At 41.1% G+C, this 23,339-nt stretch overlaps 1 protein-coding gene across 5 annotated transcripts in view; it reads left to right on the forward strand.

Moving 5' to 3' along the window:
- The window catches only part of arhgap18 (Rho GTPase activating protein 18), a 131,636-nt gene that overhangs the window by 50,253 nt on the left and 58,044 nt on the right, over nucleotides 1-23,339 (forward strand). The window contains exon 1 of one of the 5 annotated variants that reach the window (XM_043683634.1): nucleotides 731-1,117. The exons of the other annotated variants lie outside the window; for them this stretch is intronic. The gene's annotated coding sequence lies outside the window, so the exon portion shown is untranslated. Of the gene's footprint in view, nucleotides 1-730; nucleotides 1,118-23,339 lie in introns of those variants that run through there. 5 annotated transcript variants of the gene reach the window in all.

Genomic DNA, 23,339 nt, shown 5'->3' on the forward strand with positions numbered 1-23,339 from the left:
CAATTCATAAACGTATTCTTTATTAACCCAAGAAAGCTTAAACTGGCTTCTTTTATAACATAATTTCTTTGGGGTCTGGAAGAAAGATCCACAAAGGAACAGATTTTTTAAAAAGTTAATCTTGTAGAATCATTGGAGGGAGTAGGTGAGTCAATAAGAGGAGTCAGTTTATCCCTGCATACTCAAAAGATTAAACTTTTGCATCTCCTGTCTGGAACTTTAACAAATGAAGGATCTTCATCTAGGTTCTGGTTGTAAGAAGAAGCTCCTTCCTGAAGAAGGGCTTATGCCCGAAACGTCGATTCTCCTGCTCCTTGGATGCTGCCTGATCTGCTGCTCTTTTCCAGCAACACATTTTTCAGCTCTGGTTGTAATCATACATGTGCAGTGACTTAAGTCCTTATCATTGTCTGTACTTCTTCCTTAAAAAAAGAGTCATCACGTTAATTGTTGTGATCCATGTTCAGATCTTCAATTTTGCTAAAATCTTAGAAACTTAAAAGTCCTTTAATTTAGTCTTTGCCAAGCAGTGAATAATACCTGCATGAAGCTCACTAAAAGCTTCATACATCAAAATTCTGATTATATCAGAATTTCAACTGTTAACATTTCCTTAGGATTTGCACAAATATTACAAGTAAAAATTAACCCCTTCTTGCCAATTATCAATCAAAGATGTCAGACAAATATAAGGATTCTGGGTAATCCAAGATGGAGATGGGGAAAATATTGTGGCTATGACAGCTGTTCTTCTTTTGAGGTATTTTCATTGTTGGAGCAATAATTAAATTGTTTTGGAACGTTGAAAAAAAAACTAAAACAGCAGCATTTTAAAAAGGAGGAAGAGAAACAAAGCAGATACCACATGGGAGGTAGAAAAAAAACAGGGGACTAAACCTGCTCAGCGGTCTGATCAAGCAGTGAACCTGTACAGTTGACTGCCTCTACTGTTTAGTTTCAAGTATGTCTGGATGTTGGAATTGTTCTAAGAAAAATAAACAAACAGTGAAATTCACAGCTGACCTTGGAGAAACCTGTGTGGGGAGCTAACAGCATGGAGCGAAGTGGCTTATTTTTTAAAGTGTAGCCTTGCTGCTTTTTTTGTAAAATTACAATGGTGAGTAGAATGTTTTCTGTTAGATTATATGTTCTATTGAGATCTATCTCTGGATTACACATTAAAAATATAAACATAGATACGAAGCTATCCTGGAGCAATGTTTTAAATGTGGTAAAACTGTGCTATTTTCTGGGTCTGTAGATTGTTAAGGTGCAAAGACACCCTTTAGTAGATTGATGTGCTCTTCCTGCTGGATGTGGGAGGTGAGGGAGAATTTCAATGTCCCTGATAATTATGTCTGCAGAAAGTGTGTTTGGTTGCGAATCCTCTCAGATATGTTGGAGAGGTAGTTGGATTGGAGTTGGAGTTGGAGAGGTAATGAAGAATTTGCAGGAGCCGAGGCTGTGATGGATGGCAGTTTCAGGAAGAGAAAAAATTTGCAGATAAAATCAGGTAGATGGGTCACTGCCAGGAAAGGAAGAAGGTAATGCAGGAGTCTCCTGTGGCTATCCCCATCTCAAACAAGTATGCTGTTTTGGAAAATGGAAGGGGTGATGTTCTTATGATGGTCTCTCAGGGGAATGTGACACTGGCAGCCAGGTTTCTGGTACTAAGACTGGCTCTAATGTAACGAGGGAGTACATCAGGTTCGAAGCAATTGATTGTGATAGGGGATTCTCTCTAGTCAGAGGTACAGGCAGGCATTTCTACAGCTGACAATAAGGTGCCAGGATCAAGGATATCTCGGAGAGGATGCATAATATATTCAAAGGAGAGAGGGCTCAGTAGGAGGTCGATGTACACATTGGAACTAATAACATAGAATGAGAAAAGGACCAGGTGCTGAGCAGAGAATAAAGGAAATTAGGTAGGAAGCTAAAAAGTAGATCCTCGAAAGTAGTAATATCTGGATTACTCCCAGTGCCACGAGCTCGTGAGAGTAGCAATAGGAGGAGAGAACAGATGAATTTGTGGCTGAGGATTTGGTGCAAGGAAGAAGGATTCACACTTTTGGATCATATGAGTCTCTTCTGGAGTAAAAGTGACCTGAATTGGAAGGGGACTAGTATACTGGCAGGGAGATTTGCTAGAGTTGTTCGAAAGGATTTTTAAACTCATTTGGGTGGCAGGGAGATCGTGAGGAAAGAGATCAATCTGAGACTGGTGCAGTTGGGAAAAGAAGTGAGGCAACGGCACGGTGGCACAGTGGTTAGCACCGCTGCCTCACAGCGCCAGAGACCCGGGTTCAATTCCCGCCTCAGGTGACTGACTGTGTGGAGTTTGCACATTCTCCCCGTGTCTGCATGGGCCCCCCTCCGGGTGCTCCAGTTTCCTCCCACAGTTCAAAAATGTGCAGGTTAGGTGAATTGGCCATGCTAAATTGCCCGTAGAGTTAGGTGTAGGGGTAAATGTAGGTGAATGGGTCTGGGTGGGTTGCTCTTCGAAGGGTCGGTGTGGATTTGTTGGGCTGAAGGGCCTGTTTCCACACTGTAAGTAATCTAATCTAATTCTAAAAAAACAGTGAGGGCAAGCAGGAACAAAACAGAGAATGAGGTAGGACTAATAAATTAAACTACATTCATTTAAATGTAAGATGCCTAACAGGGAAGGCAGATTGTTGGGAACACAGAACTGAAATCATAGCAATTACAGAGATGTGGCAAAGGGATGGATAGGACTGACCGCTTAATGGTCCAGGGTATAGATGCTATGGGAAAGGTAGAAAGGCCGGCAAGAAAAGAAAGGCGTGATGTTTTTGATTAGGGATAACATTACAGCTGTACTTGGGGAGGATATTCCTGGGAATATGTCCAGAGAGGTTATTTGGATGGAACTGAGAAGTAAGAAAGGGATGATCACAATTATTGGGATTAGACTAATCCCCCACTTCCCCTCCCCCCCACCTCCCAATAGTCAGTGGGAAATTGAGAGGCAAATTTGTAAGGAGATCTGTTTTATATATAAGAATATAGGGTGACAATGGTAGGGGATTTTAACTTTTCAAACATAGACTGGGACTGTCATAGTGTTAAGGGCTTGGATGGAGAGGGATTTGTGTGTGCAAGAAAACATTTTGATTCAGTATGTAGATATACCTACTAGAGAAGGTCAAAACTTGACCTACTCTTGGGAAATAAGGCAGGGCAAGTGACTGAGGTGTCGGTAGGGGAACACTTTGGGGCTAGTGATCATAATTCAATTAGTTTCAAAAAAGTGATGGAAAAGGTTAGACTGGATCTAAAGTAAAGTTCTGAATTGGAGGAAGGCCAATTTTGATGATTTTAGGTGAGAACTTTCAAACTAGATTAGGGTTATATATTCGAGAGAGTGGAAGAGCCCTTCATCAGGAAGGGCTTATGCTCGAAACATCGATTCTCCTGCTACTTGGATGCTGCCTGACCTGCTGTGCTTTTCCAGCACCACACTCTTGACTCTGATCTCCAGTACCTGCAGTCCTCACTTTCTCCTGGGACACATATTTCCAGGTAAAGGGACGGCTGGGAAGTGGGAAGTCTTCAAAAATGAGACAGAGAATCCAGTGACAGTATGTTTCTGTTAGGGTGAAGAGCAAGGGTAAATGTATGGAATGCTGGATGATTAGAGAAATTGAGCTTTTGGTATGTCCAGTATAGATGGCGCAGATCAAGTGAATCCCCAGAAGAATATAAAGGCAATAGGAGTATACTTAGGAGGGAAATCAGAAGGGCATAAAAGGAACATAATAGCTTTGGCAAATAGGATTAAGGAGAATCCAAAGGAATTCTACAAATACATTAAGGACAAATAGGGTAACTGAGGAGAGAATAGGGCCCTTTAAAGATCAGCAAGGCCACCTGTGTATGGAACAACAGGAGATGGGGAAGATATTAATAGAATATTTTGCATCAGTGTTCACTGTGGAGTAATATGTGGATGCTAGAGAACTTTGGATGTAAAGAGCAACATCTTGAAAAATCCCAGTGTTACAGAAGAAGAGGTGCTGGACACCTTAAAACACTTAAAGATGGATAAGCCCCAAGACTTCTTCAGGTCCCCAGAATTCTGTGGGAAGCTAGTGAAATGATTGCTGGACCCCTTGTTGAGGTATTTGTGTCATCGATAGTCACAAATGAAGTGCTGCTAGACTAAAGGTTGGCTAACGTGGTGCCACTATTTAAGAAAGGTGATAAGGAAAAGACAGGGAACTATAGATTGGTGACCTTGATATTGGTGGTGGGCACGTTGTTGGAGGGGATCCTGAGGGACAGGATTTACATGGATTTGGAAAGGCAAGGACTGATTAGAGATAGTCAACATAGCTTTGTGTATGGGAAATTGTGTCTCACTAACTTGATTGAGTCTTTGAGGATGTAACAAAGAGATTGATGAGGGCAGAGAACGTGATCTATGCGGACTTCAGTAAAGTGTTCGACAATGCTCCGCATGGGAGACTGGTTAGCAAGGTCAGATCATGTGGGATGCAGGAAGAACCAGCCATTTGGTTAAAGAATTGGCTTAAAGTAGGAGACAGATGGCAGTGGTGGAGGGTTGCTTTTCAGACTAGAGACCTTCGACCAGTAGTGTGCCACAAGGTTTGGTGCTGGGTCCACTGCTTTTTGGAATTTATATAAATGATTTGGGTGTGAACATAGGAGGTATGGTTAGTTTGCAACTGACTCCAAAATTGGAGGTGTAGTGGACAGCGAAGAAGGTTACCTCAGAGTACAATGGGATCTTGATCAGATGGGGAGGTGGGCCGGGAGTTGCAGATGGAGTTGAATTTAAATAAATGTGAGGTGCTGCATTTTGGAAAGGCAGATCAGGGCAGGATTTATACACTTAATGGTAAGGTCGTGGGGACTGTTGTTGAACAAAGACCTTGGAGTGCAGCTTCATATTTCCTTGAAAGTAGAGTCACAGGTAGACAGGATAGTAAAGAAGGTGTTTGGTAAGCTTGCCTTTATTGGTCAGTGCATTGAGTATAGGAGTTGGGAGGTCATGTTGCGGTTGTACAGGACATTAGTTAGGCCACATTTGGAATGCTATGTTCAATTCTGGTCTCCCTGCTGTAGGCAGCTTTTTGTGAAACTTGTACGGGGTTAGTAAAGTTTGCAAGGATGTTGCTAGGGTTGAAAGGTTTGAGCTATAGGGAGAGGCTGAATTGGCTGGGGCAATTTTCCTTGGTGTGTTGGAGGCTGAGGGGTGACCTTTAGAAGTTTATAAAATCATGAGCGGCATGGATAGGGTGAATAGTCAAGGTCTTTCCCCAGTGTAATGGTGTCCAAAACTAGAGGGCAAAATTTAAGGTTAGGGGGAAAGACTTAAAAGGGACCTAAGGTTCAACTCTTTCACACAGGGTGATGTGTGTATGGAATAAGCTGCCAGAGGAAGCTGGTACAACTAAGGACAGGCAGTAAATGCTGGCCCAGCCAGTGACGCCCAGGTACCACAAGTGAATTTAAAAAAAAAACGCACATTGGGTGAAATGCTATGGAAGCATCTTCCCTGGAGAGCCAGCCAGCGAGCGATCCCTATCATGTCCTGAGGAAAGCACACCAAGCCGACAGGCAGTTGTAAGGTCACCAGCAGGACTCTCCCTATGATCAGGATCCAAGGGGTGGAGTTCCTGCATGTTGACAGCTCCTGGCTAACCAGAGGCAGAGGTAGCTTCTGCCCGATTAAGAATTACCAGAGGCTCAGGATTGAGATGTCATTGCCAGGAATTTCTCACAAGATGGACACGTAAAAGTAGTCAGCAAGTGTTTGGCTCTCACAGCCAACCCCCTGTTTTGAGTCCTTTGATTAGGTACGAGCTGCATAAACGTATTTGTCATACTCCCCACATGGTGGTAGGCCCTTCTGCAGCTGAATGGCAGTGGGATTATTTGCTTAAGGGCCTCAAATAGTGACTGGGAGGGATGGCTAACTACAAGCCTTCACATTCGGAACTTAATCAGGATAGAGGTAGGAAGTCAGTGAGATACTCACTCGCCACCTGCACACTCATTAAATATTCTTCCATGTCCAGACATGCCATTAGTGAGGACACAGTACTGCAACCATTACCTCCAATGTCATGCTCTCTGGTTGACATGCAGACCAACCATCAGTACTTCACACTGACAATTGGCATAACCAACACTCTAGTGGCATGATGGACACCGGTCTCACAATTCAACCACTTTGTAGCTGGCCGTGTTTTTGCTTCAAGCTGGCTAAGAGGACTCTAAGTTAATTAGATATCAGTACATGTAAAACAGTCAGTAATCAAAACAAGTTGAAAATTCTGGTTGCTTCATGACAATGATTGAAGTTACACATTGAACAGGTAGAAATATATTTTCCAAGGTACTGCAGCAGGAATAGCTGAGAATGTTATATTTTAAGGTGGACATGTTCTTACTGCAAATGAGTTAGCTCAAAGGGAAAAGTTGGTTTCTACTCACTTTGGACTTTGTTGTAATAAAATGGAATTGCACTGTCGTCATAGCTCGTTATTATACTGGTTAGAGCAAAGGGTGCACTAATTTGTTGCTAATTCAGTCAGATGATTGATATGATATTATTGAGTAGATACTGCAGTTGAGAAATATTCCTTACTTAAAATGGGAGAAGAAGGACGTAAATTTTAGTATTTGTTTAATTGTGTAAAATGTTCAGGCAACATCTTGGAAAGAATGTGGTGCTGGAAAAGCACAGCAGGTCAGGCAGCATCGAGGAGCAGGACGGGCATAAGGAATACTGATGATGGGCTTATGTCCAAAACGTTGATTCTCCTGCTCCTCGGATGCTGCCTGACCTGCTGTGCTTTTCCAACACCACACTCTCAACTCTGATCTCCAGCACCTGCAGTGCTCACTTTCTCTAACATCCTGGAAAGGATTGGAGTTAATGTTTCACATAATTACAGAAATGTTACAGCACGGAAGGAGGATGTTTGGCCCATCATGCCTGCACCAGTTCATTAAATGAGTATCGTTACCAAGTGTCAATTGTCTGCTTTTCCCCCATATCCTTGAACATTATTTCTATCCAAGTCATTGTCCAGTGCTCTCTTAAATGCCTCAATTGAACCTGCATTCACCACACTGTCAGACAGTGCATTCCATACCCTAACTATTCACTGAATGAAAAGGTTTCTCCTTACTTCACCTTTTTTGCAGATTACTTTAAGTCTTTTAAATCTCCTTTGACAAGTGGGAACAGTTTCTCCCCAACTACTCTCTCCAGCTCATACATGATTTTGAAACCCTCTATCAGATCTTCCCTTGGCCATCTTCTCCAAGGAGAACAGTCCCAATTTCTTCAACCTATCCTCACAGCTGAAGATTGTCATTCCTGGAACTATTTTGGAACCACTTCTCTCCCCTCTCTCCAATGTGTTCGCATCTTCCTATGATGTGGCACCCAGAACTGTACACAGTACTTGAAATGATACCTAATAAGTATCTTATGCAGCTTGTTTTAGGTTAACAACCCTTCAATGAGGAAAATAATAGAAATGCAATCAGTTTTCAGCAAGTGGAAAGGGGGATGAAGAACAAAGGAAGGTTTGTGGTGGGATGTAGAGAAGGAGAGATTAAATGTGAATTGATTTTGTTGTACAGAGCCAAAGACAATGGGATGGGTAGTGTAAGAAGACAAATGATATGTCCAGAGGAGGTGTGGAGGACCTGAATGCAAAGTGAATAATAAGAAATGAAACAAGGGAAAACGCAAAACAGTAAGAAAAAGTATCAAACGACGTAGAGTTATGAACTAAAGTTGTTAAACTCAGCATTGAGTCCAGTTGACTGTAGCACACTGAGTCAAGAGATAAAGAATTGTTCCTTGAGCTTGCATTGAGCTTTATTGGAACACAGCAGCAGGTCACAAAACGCTCAGTGTGTGAGCAAGATGGAGAATTAAAATGAGAATGATCAGGAAGATTTGGATCATGCTTGCAGGCTGAATAAAGATGTTCTGAAAAGCGGTCATCCAGTCTCCATTTGGGCTCCTTGATGCTGGGGAGACCCCAATGTGAACAGAGATGATGGTTTACTAAGTTGAAAGAAATAGAAATACATCAGTTTCAGTAGGGAAGATATTAGGCCCTTGGACAGTGAGAAGGTAGAAAGTAAAAAGGCACTTGTGTGGCACAGTGCTCTGGGAAGTCATGTGGTTTTTTTTTAGTGTGATTAAAGAGTGGACCAGATCCTTTATAATATTGAAAAGCATCCTTTACTCCAGCACCTTTACCAGACATGCGTAGGTGAGACAACACTGGCACTTCTATAACTTCCTTTCACAACAAGGCCATTTTGGATCACCGAGTTGTGCAGAAACCAGCAGCAGTAAACCGACAGGGGCTACGTGTATTATCTGGAACATACTGGATGAGGAGGAGCAGAGAGAAAGTAGGTAAGATGAGGAAAGGTATGCAAAGGAGAGTTGAAAATGGGAAAGAAAGAAATGGGGTGGAGCGATGGGTAGGAAATGAATAGTGCTATGAAGAAGAGGGAGCAAGAGAGGAAGGATAGAGAAAGAGGAGAGAGCAGCAGAGAGCAGGAGATAATGGTGAAGGACAGGATAAAGTATGGGGCAGAGGAAATTCAGACAGGGTAAGAAGTGGTGGGGGCAGTAGGTGGAGAGGGAATAAGGGAAGGGAGAGATTTGAGGATTCGCTTGAAGGAGAACTGGGGAAAGGAATTAGACAGTGGTGGCAACTGGGGATTGGAGGGGGAGAGGATAAAATGCAGGGAAAGCAGCAGGAGGACAGAGTGATGTAATGAAGAGGGTATTGTAAGAAATACAATTGGAATAAAAGGGGAGAAAACCAGGGTCTGGAAGAAAATGAAGCAGGAATGATACTGGGAAGAGCAATGACAGTAGAACTAATATCAGCCATTGGAGAGACACCTCCTTGAGAGACTAGTGGCAGCGATTATACAGTTCTCGTTTCCTTTCCTAAGGCATATATTTATCATTTCTAAGGGGACAGGAATACTTAAGACCAATTCTCTTCATTAAACTCTGCAGAGCTACACACAGAACTCTAGCTGCTGCCTAAATGTTTTACAAAATTGCAGCATAACCTCCTTGCTTTAAACTCTGTATCTCTGTTAATAAAGACAAGTATTCCATCAATTTTTAATAACTTATGCTGTAAGGGGACTGGTGGCCATACACAGTAAGGTCCCTCTGATCCACTGTGCTTCTCAGGGTCCTACCATTCCTCATGTATATTACCTTGCCTTGTTTGTCTTGCCCAAGTGCATCACCTCACATTTACCCAAATTGAATTCCATTTGCCACTGATCATTCCATGTGACCAGCCCCTCTACGTCGTCCTGTAATCTAAGGCTATCCTTTCACTATTTACCACCCCACCAATTATTGTATTGTCTGTGAAATTACTAATCACCCTCTGACATTCAAGTCTAAATCACTTGGGGGTATAAACTACAAAGACCAAGGGCCCTAGTACTGATTCCTGTGGGACCCCACTGAATGTTGACTTCCAGTCAGACAAATATCCCTCCACCATATTCCTTAGCTTCCTCCTACTCATCCAGTTCTGTATCCAATTGCTAAAATTCCTTGGATCCCATGGGCTCTGACTTTTGTTTCTGCCTCCCATGCAGAACCTTTTGTGGGGCCTTAATAATTAAAGTGAGACATTATTACTTCTTACTGTAATGACATCTCCATTCTTTTATAATAGTGAATTGCTGTTATCTGGGCAAGTGGGTTCTGGGTTGACATTTGTCTAAGAAGCTCCTAATCTATAAAAATGGTCTTATTCTCTCAGAAATTATGTCACTTGCAGTTTCAGATTCAATTTCCTTTCTGTTGCTTTTTTCCTTTTTTGTAAGCTATTTTGTGTTTTTTTTTAACCAGGCAATGATTTTTAGAAATCGAAAAAGAAGAGCAAGAGTAGGCCAACCATTCAATCTAATTAGGGCTGGTTATCCAACTCAGCAACCTGTTACCACTTTCACCCCATACATTTTGATTCCTTTAGCCCAAAGAACTATACCACTTAGAGTCATGGAGATGTACAGTATGGAAACAAACCTATCGGTCCAACTTGTCCATGCCAACCAGGCATCCCAAACCAATCTAGTCCCATTTGCCAGCACCTGACCCGCATCCCTCTAAACCACCCTCCCACCCCCAGCCCATATACCCACCCAGATGCCTTTTAAATGTTTCAATTGTACCAGCCTCCACCATTTCTTCTCATAGTTCATTCCATGCACCTCTTGAAAACATTCGATTTTTCACTCTCCACTTTCTGTAGCAAACAATTCTATAGGCCCACCACACTCTGAGATAAGAGATTTCTCTTCATCTCAGTCCTAAATGACATACTCCATTATCCTTAGACTGTGACCCTTGGTCCTGGACTTCCTGATCATTGGAAACATCCTTCCTGCCTTGACCCTATCTAGTCTTGTCATTTGCAGTTTCACTCCACTCTCCTATTTACAAATTCTTTTGTCTTTTCTAAGACTCCATTATTGCAAAGATCTATGATACTACCTGTTTTAATTTTGGATGTTTACTGGTCATTTAAGACCTAATTCCCTCTCTATGATTGTCCCTTTCTGTTTTCCATAATTCCTAAAATGCCTTCTATTTCTTAACCTTTGATCTGATGGAAGTTGCACATTCAAAGGGTCACCTATTTCTTCTTACCAACGCTTGTGATCTGTTCTGTATTTTCAGCAAATTCAACTTTTCATTAACTTTCGCAATGATATCAGCTTATTTGTCCAACCTTTCTCACTCGGATATACATTACAGTTTTTGTGTGTCCTTTACTGAATGAATGGTAACTCTTCAGATTGTATGGACTTAATGTGTTATGTGTTTACAAATTAAATACGTAGAGCACATGTAATCTGCAAATCTCATTTCTTCTGTTTGCCTGATAACATACAATAGTCTTTAACTTCAGATTGAAATATTATTATTACTGGCTTTATGCTGAGTGGAAAGTAAGAAAGAATTTAAACTTACGTTGCACCTTATCATGATGTCAACTTCCTAGAGCTCTTTGCATCTAAATGGGGGCATAACATCACTTTATCTAAGAAAATATAGCATCCATTTTTACACATCAGGTTCACTACTCAGTAAATCAGATGAAGGACCAATTAATGTGATTCTGCTTAAGAGTTAATGGTTCAGAGTTACAGAATTGTTATAACACAGAAGGACCCTTCATGCCTGTGCCATCTCTTTGTAGGAGCTGTTCCACCCTCAGTACTGTTCCCTCATTCTTCCTGCAGCTCTGCACATTCTTGTTTTGTTGATAATCTGATTCCATGTTGTGTGTTTTGATTAAACCTGCCTTTACCACATTCTCAGGCAGTGCCGTCCAGATCCAATCATTCACTGCATGAAATAACTCTCTCATGTGTACATAGCTTGTTTTGCTACTGTCTTAAAACTGCAACCTATTGATTTTGGTCCTATTATTTAAGTTAGGACAATGGTGATAAGGGCTTCATACCTGAGGTAGATGCTGCCATCAGTCCTCCTCCTTGTGCTAGTCTATAGGTTTCTAATAATCTGCGATGAAAGATGACTCACAGCCATGACTGCGATGAAAGATGACTATTATCTCAGGTAGTAAAATAATATTTATGACATTTTAGTCACTATGTACTGATGGTAACATGAGTAAAAAAAAAAATGACTTGCTCCAACCACAACTACCCCAAACTATTCCCATGACTATTTGATGTCCTACCCATTATTAGGGGTAAAATAATAAAGTGGGCAGAGCTTCGGTCAGCTCTGACTGGCTCTTGCATATCTATTAGCTTCAGCAATAGGAACAAAGGTTTCCAACCTAATCTGTCCAGACTTCTGATTCTGAATACTTTTGTCAAATGTGCTCTTTTCTTCAAGTTACCTATGGAACTGAAATTCTTCATCCCTGGAATCATTATCCTGAAACGTTTCTGCTTTTCTGAAACTCTCTCCTCATATCTGCCCTCATATCTTTCCTAAAGTGCAACACACAGAATTGGAGACAGCGCTCCAGCTGAAGTTGAACCAGTGTGGTATATAAATTCAACATAATTTTCTTCCTTTTTACTTTATGGCACTATTAATAAAGCCTAGGTTGCTGTGCACTTTACTAACCACACTCAAATTATCTTCCCACTTCCAGTTAGTTATTCCCAAGCATGCTTTGTGTTAGAGCACCCTCTTTAGAATTGTACATTTTTAAAATTGTCTCTCTCGATCCTTCCTACTAGAATGAATGACTTTATACCTCTCTGAATTTAATTTTGTTGGACACTTGATCCCCATTCCACCAGTCTATATATCCATTTGAAGTTTTATACTATTCTCCTCATATTTAAATGATTCCAAGTTTTAAATCATCTGCAATTTTTGAAATTGTGCCCTTAAACCAAGATTCAGGCCATCAATTATAAGTGTAGATAATTTGCTTATCTTTTTCAAATAATGCTATAAGAAGCTATACATCACCTCCTAAAGAAAATTAAACTGTTTTACATTGTAATGCATTCTCACTCTTGCACTAAATCTTTATCCCAAATTGCATGCTCTGAAGCCAAAGTATTCCAGATAACTGAGAAAAAAATTAAGATGCAGAAATGCTGGAGGAACTGAGCCAGCCTGACAGCATCTGTGGAGAGAGAGGGAAGCACTGTTAATGACCTTGATTTTCTGATGTTCAGATTATTGTTTCTGAAGTGCAGATGGGAGCTGTGCATGGAGACCCTGCAGAATTCCCATCATAGCAGAGCCTGTGGGAGTTGGCCATGAAGTTGAAGGTTCCACAGGACAATTTTCCCCATGTCTGAAACCCTCCAAATGTATCCATTTTAAATCAGAGAATTTCTGGGTTCTGCTGCAGTAAAGTAAATAATTACTTAGGAAATGTTATACTATTAAATGTCTAGTCTAATGCCTGAATAATCATTCAATTCATACCCAACTTACCTCATCCACTCTCAAATATACCTGCTCAGATCCCTTCCACCTCCACCACCAACCCACCCCACCCAAATCCTGACCCAATGCCACCTTCTTCCTCCAGGAGCTGATATTCCTACCATCAGGCCTGACATCCTCAGTCCCCTTCTTCAAGTCCACTACTGCCAGTTTCTTCCCCTTCCCCTGATGTCAGAACCAATCCTCTGTCACTCTACTCCCTGGCATTCTGGCCTAGGGCATCTCGTCTGATGGCACTCTGCTACTTACTAAGTGGGCATGCTATCCACCTGACATTCAATTGATCTGGCACCCCATCCCTACCCAAATGGCATTTTATCTATCTGCCATCTTACCCACTCTCCATATAAAATCTACTTGATCGGCCACTAATTAGCACTCCTACCCACTTGGCACCTACACTCCCAGCATTATGTAATTACCCTTTCACAGGACCTGTCAAAATAGCTGCCAATGAAGCTAGACCCTCAAAGTACTAAATATGGCAGCTTACCCCTATGAAAAAAGGGGTATAATTTGCCTTCCCACAACTGTTCCATGCTATGAGACATGTCCGAATGAAAGTATGACTGTATTTTTGCAGGAGCCCTAATCTGATTTCCTGTCAGAAATACAGAGCTCTTTGGTTTAGCAAAACAAAAGTGGCAAACTGTATGAGAGCGGCATTTCTTATAAAATTCAGCCCAAGGCAAAATTCAGAAATGTTATTTTTGTTGTCCTTTCTCTTCCCGTGCTCTCCACCAGACATTGCTAGACCTGCAGAGTTTCTCCTGCACTTTGTCTTTATTTGCATGTCCTAAATTCCATTCCATTTTAATGAGTTGAACGCACAGCTCTCTGATTCAGAGGTTGGGGTCGGGAGCATGGCAGCAGCTGGTGAGCCTGCAGTCGGACTCTGGCAGTGTTGCTGAGGAGGTGATCAGCAGAGGGGCAAGCACAGAAGCCAGCATCAGCTGCTACTTTGGCAGAGATGATGTCGGTGAGATAGGTCCAGCGGTGAAAGATGGCACTTCAGCGGCGACTTTGACGTTGGTTAGATCTGGTGCTGGCAGAAAGGTTATAGACTGTCTTTAAGCTATATCTTTCTTTTTATTAAACTACACAAAATGGTGCCGGATCATGGCAACATTGGGAGCATGTGACAATCAAATCATTTGTTCATAAAATAGTACTACCAAGATGATACATGGTATTGTCTGAAAGTTAAATTAGTATTGTCAGTTAACATTAACTTGCATTTTCTAACTTGGGTTCAACTGAACAATAAGTATTTACTGTTTGTGGGCTAAAGACAACAATATGTCAATTCGGAGGAAACAAAGTACCTCAAAGTTAGAAATTTTGTTTCAGTACTCCATATCACCGGAGCTGTAGATGATGTGTGAGCCAGGTTCAATACTTATGGCTGACATAAAATAACAGTAAATACTGTATTCCCCCTGGTAAAAAGAGCATAAATCTATTGATGTGTTGGGAATTAACAGCGATGATTTTTTTAAGTCGCATTATAAGTGCAATGCTTCTAAAATAATATTGTAACAAATGCAGAGACATTTTTATTGAAAAGTTAGATTGAATAATTCTCTATAACATGCTTGATTTTTATGTCTTTAATCTATAATAAATCTATTGACAATAGCACTTCTGAGCAAAAAAAAAAGAAGCTTTTTTTTAAAGGAAACTTACCTTCATTTTATCGTTCTTCCTTTTTATATTGGTAGTTTTGACTGACTATTATGAGATATCTGAGGTGTTTTATTTCTACCTGTTTCTTCATGTCTTATTGCTATTCTCCTGACCTGTTAAATTGTGATCTGTCATTGTAATTATGAATACACAAGAGCTAACATGTTTTCCCAGCTGTGCTCAACTGAATTGCATGAAATTCTATACCATTGCTAAGTCATCATGGACCACAGGGCAACTAGGTTACAAAATAACTGAAGTTTTGCAAGCTAATAAATCTCTATAGTATTTTTGCTCATAGGATGAGGGCATCACTTGCAAGTCTGGTATTTATTGCCCAACCCTCATTGCTCTTCAAAGGTGTGTTTCCATTCAGAGTTCGAGTTAGTGGCAAAAGTACACCAACAGTGCTCTCAGGGAAAGAGATCCAGGATCTTAACTAGTATAACATATGACCATTATGATATTGTAACCAGTACATTAATATGGTGTGAAAGTGATGATGGCTGAGATCTGAATATTCAATAGTTCAAATAGACGTGTTAGAGGGACAGGAAAAAAGGAAGAGAAAGTGGAGTAATTTAGCTAATTAAAAGATGAGAACAGGACAGTAGTGAGAAATGGTCTTTGTTCATAATGCCAACATATAGAATCTGTTTTGGGCAGAGACAAGAAATAGCAAGTGAAAGACCTTGCTGACGAGTGTAGTTTCTAAGCATCCAGACAGTAGCTATACAGTGGGACACAACAAAGGTACCACAACAATTATGGATGACTTTAATCGTCTTTATTGACTCATTAAATTAGCAAATACATGAATTTATAAAATGTATTTGGGACAATTCCTAATATAAAGACCATATCCTTCTGTACTTTCGATTGTGAACTGAAATAGAAAAAGGACAATTTTAAAAACCAAGGATTGTGAAAGGATTACTGCACTTTCAAAAAAAACTTGATACTAAGTGTAGTTTACATAGTTGCTTGTTCAAGCAGAAGAGGAGGTGCTGGAGCCACAGAGTTGTGTACAAATGGAGTTTTGACTGGCACAAGTAGCTGATTGGTCTGTGGACTAGTGAGCAGTTGTCAATGACAAAGGCAATGACAACAACTACATGATTGGCTCCCAAGTTACTTGGGAGCCAGTGAATGCTTGAGAAAGTTATCAAGTCTCCAGGAGGCCAGGAGTTGTCTCGTTCCTCTCCAGTAAATGCCACCTTAAACCTGAGGAAAGCCAGGTTATTTTTCTCTCAGCTGCTCCTGCAAACTATGGTTCTTAACCAACAAGCCAGAGACTTTGTAATTAGTCATTAGTGTCAAATACAGAAACATGTTTCATACTTTTTGTCAATCTGGGTTCACACTGGGGAATTTTGTATACTTCCATGAAATATTTAACTATTTAGTGATGATTCCAGGAATAACAGAATTTGATTTTGACTATAACACTGAGAGCAATAGGTTCTGGAACTACTCAGGAAAAGGCTATTTTATACTTGTTTATGTGCAATGAGAGAGGATTTTTAAAAACCTATAACTTAATAGTTAGGGATCCTCTATGTAACATAACATGATAGAATTTTATAATCAGTTTAAGAGTGAGAAATGTTGTAAAACTTAAATAAAGACACTTACATGACATTACAGAATTGGCTGAAGTAGACTGGGAATAAAGGCTTAAAAGATACAATGGTACAAAAGGCATGGTAGACATTCACAGTGGTATTTTATAACTCAATAAAGATATATTCTATTGGGAAAGGAAGACTCTATGGGCTGGATCTTATCACATTTTGGCAAAGTGCCATTTTTAACCGAGTTTCCTGCAGTGTTTCACTCCACAAGGTCAAGCAGATTTCGTTGTGCATCATCCCAAACTTTGTATCATTAGCTACCTGCCATCTCCATATGGTGTTTCTCTTACTTGATGCTAGCCTGATTCTCCCACTCCCCTTAGACAGAATAACTCACCATGCCATTATACGCCAGGATTCCAGGCACCAGTGTAACATTAAAAGTACAAACATTTTTGTCGTGTGCACAGACGAATACTCGAAGACTAGGGCACTTACCCCGGTGGAGTGGAGAATATCATTCTTTCCCAATGGGATGTATCTTCATTAAGCCGAGAGCTGCCCTTCACAATTTAAGACATTTGCCCTGGATAGAATAGACAAGGGGAAATTCATGTGCCATTTTGCAGAGAGGGATCTGGAAATTTGGCTGAATGGGGTTTGCGAAGGAGGGACAGCCTCTCCTCATAGGACTGGTAGAGGCTACAATACCAGACCCTGCTGGCCTGGTCTGAGGTTTCTGCCTGGGATAGTGTGGTCTTAATCATCTAGAGGAACAGCTAATGGTATCGGAGAAAGTGTTCATAATATGATAGAATTTCACAAAGATGGTTTTGAAACTAGTGTTTTAAACTTAAATACAATAAAGTGGACTGGGCAAAAAAGTTTGAGGTGCAGTGGCAGACATTCATTGCAGTATTTCATAGCTCTCAACAAAGATTGGGAAAGATTAACCTTCTCCATTCCACTGGTAAAACTGCCCCAATCTTCTCTCTGCTATCCCACACTCACACCATCTCTACTACTGCACACACCAGTCAAGGCTCAAGAGCTACCACTCTTACTATTGCCTGCAACATCTTCCTTGACTTGCATTTAGCGTTCAATGTATCCCTCATCACTACTACATGGCCTCTGCACTGCCCACCCACTCACTCTGGAAGCTCACCACCTTTTCCTGGCCTATATGAGCACTAATACCTGTGCCATCCATTTTCATTTCACTCATTCTCTACGTTTATTTTGTTCCGGGAGAAAATAATACACAATAGGGCATAAACAGCCAAGGCAGACAGCGAGATACCTGACGTTTGGTAGCTCATCCTATAGCGAGGAAAGGACCATGACCTTGTCTGCCTTGAGCAGCTAAATGACCATGTTGGAGCCCCTGGAGTGTTACTGAAGGCTACCCTTGACTTGTTATGCTGAGTCCCCTAGTCTGAAGGGTGTCCCTCTTGACTTCGAGTCAACAATCAGAGTCATACAACATGGAAATACTTGACTGAAGACTACTACCCTTTGCACGTGTGGTGTGTATGCAATGTTTACTGCAAGCACATCGGGTGGGTGTGAGATTGACATGGCAATGTGTCATAGAGCTGCCTGGCTTTATGTCTGCACTAAAAGGCAAGTTAAGACAGAAGAACTGTGAGTTTGTAAGCTTTAACTGAGGAGTAAAATGCTGAAGGCAAGGCAAGACAATGCAAGGCAGGATTGCTTTAAGCATCCAAACAGGTGCCAAGTTTGAGTGCTAGGAAAGCAAGTGAGCAGCCCTGAAATGCAGCGTAGAGTGTGGTGCCGGAAAAACACACTGGTCAGGCAGCATCTGCCTCTTCTCAGCCACCTCCTGAGATGTAGCATAGTCCATTCCATAAGCTAGATGCCTCTCTGTGTGAAAAGTGTCCTTGCAGGAGTATTCTAATATAGCTGGTGTGCTCTGAAGTGCAGTGTTACAGTGGGAGAAGCATATTGTAAATGGATCAGAGATGGGGTGTGATGGTGCAGAGAGGCTGGTATGGGAGATGCCAGTACCTGTGAATGTGGGATGTGTGTGGCTGCTGACAATAGAGCATGCCCTGTGATGTTGGCGTTGGGTGTTCAAGGTGATGAACTGGAAGGGCAAGCAGCAAACTGAAAATGCTAGGTACCAGCTTTGACTTTCCTGTGAGGAGTTCTTGGTTTCTCATTTCCCTTCAGTGAATGGTAGAATTGGGGAGTTCATTTTAATGAGGTGAGAATAAGCAATAATAGGGTGGTAATCCCTCTTTATAGGCCTCTTGTCATTCACTGGAAAGAATCTTGTCTTGATGTCTGGATCTTAGTTGAAAATGTGAATTCTTTCTCCTATTGCTCAACTTCTCTCAATGATTCTCGCAATTTCTTGCCACAGCCAGCATGGATCACAGGCTCGGACATTTCTTAGAAAGATATATCATCTGTATCTAATTAAGGAAGCTAAAGAAAAGCATCAAATTGAAAGCAAAGTCATACAATGCTGCAAAGAATAATGCTGACAGGAATTTTATAGATCCAGCAAAAGCTATAAAAATAAGGGGGAGTATGATACCGAGGTATTAATATTGGAAAACTAAATAGTGCAAAATAAAGGAAATAGTCAAGGTTTTTATCAAGTATTTGGTATCTATCTTCAAGGGAGTCATAGCATCATAGAATTATACAGCACAGAAGCAGGCCCTTCAGTCCAATTCATCCATGCCAACCAGGTTTCCCAAACTGAACTAGTCCCATTTGCCTGTGTTTGGCCCACATCCATTCAAACCTTTCCTGTTCATCTACCTGTCCAAATGTCCTTTTAATGTTGTAACTGTAACTGCATCTACCACTTGCTGTGGCAGTTCATTCCATAAACGAACCACCCTCAGTGTGGAAAAGGTTGCCCCTTAGGTTCCTTTGAAATCTTTGCCCTCTCACCTTAACATTATGCCCTCTAGTTTTGAACTCCCCCACTCGAGGGAAAAGACTTTTGCTATTCACGTTACCTATGCCCCTCATACACCTCCATAATGTCACCTGTCAACCTACTATACTCCAAGGAAAACTGTCCTGGCCTATCCTGCCTCTCCTTATAATTTTAAACCCTCCAGTCCCGGTAACATTCATGTAAATCTTTTCTGCACCCTTTTCCAATCTAATAATATTCTTCCTATGGCAGGGTGACTGGAACTGTACACAGTACTTTAAAGTGGCCTCACCAATGTCCTGTATAGCCGCAATATGACATCCCAACTCTTCTACTCAAAGATCTGAGCGACAAAGCCAAGTGTGCCAAATGCCACCTTCACCACCCTGACTACCTTTCAGGGAACTATGTACCTGCACTGCAAAACGTCATGAGGTAATAGATAAGATTGAAATTAAAACAGACAGGAAATTGAAGGAAAAATGATGGGAATAAATGCTAACAAGTCCATTGGACACAATGGTGTCCATTCTAAAGTCTTAAAAAGAACTGGCTTCAGAGATAGTGGGTATGTTGTTTGTAATTTTCCAAAATTCCTTATATCCTGGAAAGATCCCAGCAAATTAGAAACCTTAAACATAACATTTCCATTCAGGAAAAGAGAGAGGCAGAAAGTAGGAAACTATGGGTGATCATCCTAACATTTATCATTAGGAAAAGCTTGCAATTTATTTTTAAGGAAATAGTATCAGAAAGTCAGAATACAATCAAAAAGACTCAGCATGGTTTTTTTTTGAAAGGGTGATCACATTTGACCTACTTATTAGAATTCTTTTGAGGACATAACAAGAATAATACATAAATGGGTACAATCACATGCTGAGTATTTGGATTTTTAAAGTCAATTGAAAAGATGTGATGTAATCGGTAAAAGCCCAAGGTAAGAGCTCATAATGTTAAAGTGATTTCGGACTTGGGATTGGGTAACCAATAGGAGCACATTGGTCATTTTTAGGTTGCCAAACTGCAAGTAGCATTGTATCATGGATATCACTGCTGGAACCCCAACTGTTTATGCTATAATAAGGTGTGCGATGAAAAGACTAATTGCATTGTAGCCAAATTTGCTGGCAATAAAAAAAACTAGGTCAAAAAGCAAGTTGTGAGGAAGATATTAAAAGTCTGCAAAGGGACAGAGATAGGTAAAATGAGTGGATGAAAATGTATCAGACTATAATACAGGATAATGTGAGGCTGTCTGTTTGACAGGCAGAAGAGAAACACAATATTATTTAATTAGATGGAGATTGCAGGATGATGCAGTGGAGAGGAATCTAGATGTTCTCGTACATGTAAATTAGTGTGAAGTTAATTAATGTGGAGCAAATAATTAGGAAGGCCCAGCAAATCCATCAAACTGAGCGAACAATGCTGGCTCAATGAAGAATGCGTGAGTGCATACCAGAGAAGCATCAAGCAAATCAAAAAATGAGGTGTCAAACAGCAGGTTCAGCATGTGTTAGCTTGCCACAATTGAGTCTACCTCTGCAATATTACCACTTTCAGTTGTTAATGGCAGTTGCCCATTAACAATTAACAAGAGGAGGCCTCACAAGTAGCCAGATCATTAATGAAGAGGGAGCCAAGCACATCAATGATCAGGCTACTTGTTTATGTATGCCTAGGCGGGGGTCCATCAGAGCCATTTAGCCCCAATCTCATTACAGCATTGGTTGAAAGACGAATAATAGAGCAGCCAATCAGTAGGGAAGGTGACAGTGACTGCCCTTGACATAAAAGTAGTGTTTGACAGAGTGTGACATCAAGAGGTTTCTGACAAAATTGAAGGCAGTGGGCATGGAGGATAGGAAGCAAGCATGGAGGTGGTATTTGACAGGGGAGAAGGATGTCATGGGAGATATGGAGTTGGGAGGCCTGAGGGCTGAAATGTGAGGGGTGAGGGCATAACAACCAGGAATAGAACTGTGATGATGTCCCAGAAAATGGGTGTGGGCTTTCCAAGCTGCCAGCCTCATCATCCATCTGCCACCCCATTCAATCCTTCACCACCTGAGACCTGGCTGTGGAGGTGTTGGCTCAATTCTCGCCCTCAGCTGACTCCCAGAAACCAAAAGGTCATTGAAATTGGTGCCTTTTAGAAGTGAGGAATGCAAAACTAGGAGATGACATAAACTTGGGTTCATGAATGGACGATAGAACACAGGTGCCAACGTTTTAATGAAGTCTGGAGCTCAGTCGCCCGAACCAAACCACAACTGACCATTGCTGTTAAGTCATGCAGGATTTTAGTGTCCACTTTTTCTGTAGACTGATGCGGCAATAATTGACCAGATTGAATTTGTGCTTCTTTTTGTATACAGCAAATACCCAGACAATTTTCCATGTTGTCGAGTAAAGGTCAATCTTGTAGCTATACTGGAAAATCTTGGCTGGCCCATAGCATTTGTTATATCTTGTGTGCTCAACCACTTATTAATATCATTTTGGGGTGATTTAAATAGGCTAAGAATGTCATCAATGATCATGAAGTCCTCAGGGGCGGTTATCCAATTAGCACTGCTGGCTAATGATGGTTGTGAAAACGTCAGCCTTGTCGTTTGCTGCTCTGCTGGCATTCCCCATCGTTGAGGATAGGAATATTTATGAATTATCTCCTCTGGTGAATTGCTTCAACGTCTAGCACCATAGTTGGAAGTGTTAGAACAGCAGATCTTTTTTTTGACGTGTTGGTCACCTTACCTCTGTTTAATATGTATGTGATCCTACATTGTAGCCTCACTGGGTTAATACTTCATTTTTAGGTGTGGTTTATGTTCCTCTTCACACACTCTTCTCCCCACCTTATTAACCTGATATGGTACTCCAGCTTGATGGTAACGGTATAGTGAGGGACCTGCTGAGCTCTGAGATTATAGGTTATGGCAGAATACAATTCTGATAAGTCATTGATAAAGGTCAATTGTGTCTCCAGAATGCCAAGTTTTCAGCTGCTGATTCTGTTTGTAATTTATCCTATTAATGTACTAGTCATGTCAAACAATATGATGGAGGGGATCCTCATTGTGAAGTCATATTTTCATCTCCACAAGGCCTGTCACTGGTCCAAATATGTTTTGATAGATGCATCTACACCAGGTAGATGGTGATGAAGTCAAATAGGTATTACCTCCTATCACTTTGGTCACCAGTTGCTGGCTTTTATATCATTTAGAGTTCAGTCTTGCAATGCTACTGAGTCACTCATCATGACTTATATTGAAGTCTCCCACCCAGAGTATATTCTGTACTCTTGCTGCCATCCATGTTTCTTCTATGTGGTTTTCAATATAGAGGAATGCTGATATTTATCAGCTGAGGGATAGTGGTAGGTGGTATAAGTATGAGGTCTCCTTGCATAAATTTGACATAATGCTCAAAGGTCTTATTATTTTCACTATCCTATTTTCTAATCAACCTGCTCAGAGATGTTATTACACACCTCTTGAACAGGTGGGACTTGAACCCAGGCCTCCTGGTTCAGGGTAGGGACACTATGCTGCGCTACAACAGCTTTATTATTTTTATTGTATGGTTTTGCATTATTTTGACCCAATTGAGCAGTTTGTTGAACCACAGCAGAGGCCAGTTAAAACACAGCCACATTATTGTGTATTGGAGTCACTCAGAAGGGATAAAGTGTGAGTATTAGTGAGCCAATTTTTTGTTTCTCTTTCATGACAATTGGATACCTCATGGTCAGCATCACTAGTTTGTAAGCCCAAATTTATTTAGTTGTGTTTTTCTTTTAAACTTAATTTTATGTGGCAAAGGCAAGGACTGCTTAGGGATAGTCAACATGGCTTTGTACGTGGGAAATCATGTCTCACAAACTTGATTGAGTTTTTTGAGGAAGTAACAAATAGGATTGATGAGGGCAGCGCGATAGATGTGATCTATATGGACTCCAGTAAGGCGTTCGACAAGGTTCCCCATGGGAGACTGATTAGCAAAGTTAGATCTCATGGAATACAGGGAGAACTAGCCATTTGGATACAGAACTGGCTCAAAGGCAGAAGACAGAGGGTGGTGGTGGAGGGTTGTTTTTCAGACTGGAGGCCTGTGACCAGTGGAGTGCCAC

This window comes from Chiloscyllium plagiosum, chromosome 3 (assembly GCF_004010195.1).
Source record: "Chiloscyllium plagiosum isolate BGI_BamShark_2017 chromosome 3, ASM401019v2, whole genome shotgun sequence".
NCBI lineage: Eukaryota > Metazoa > Chordata > Chondrichthyes > Orectolobiformes > Hemiscylliidae > Chiloscyllium > Chiloscyllium plagiosum.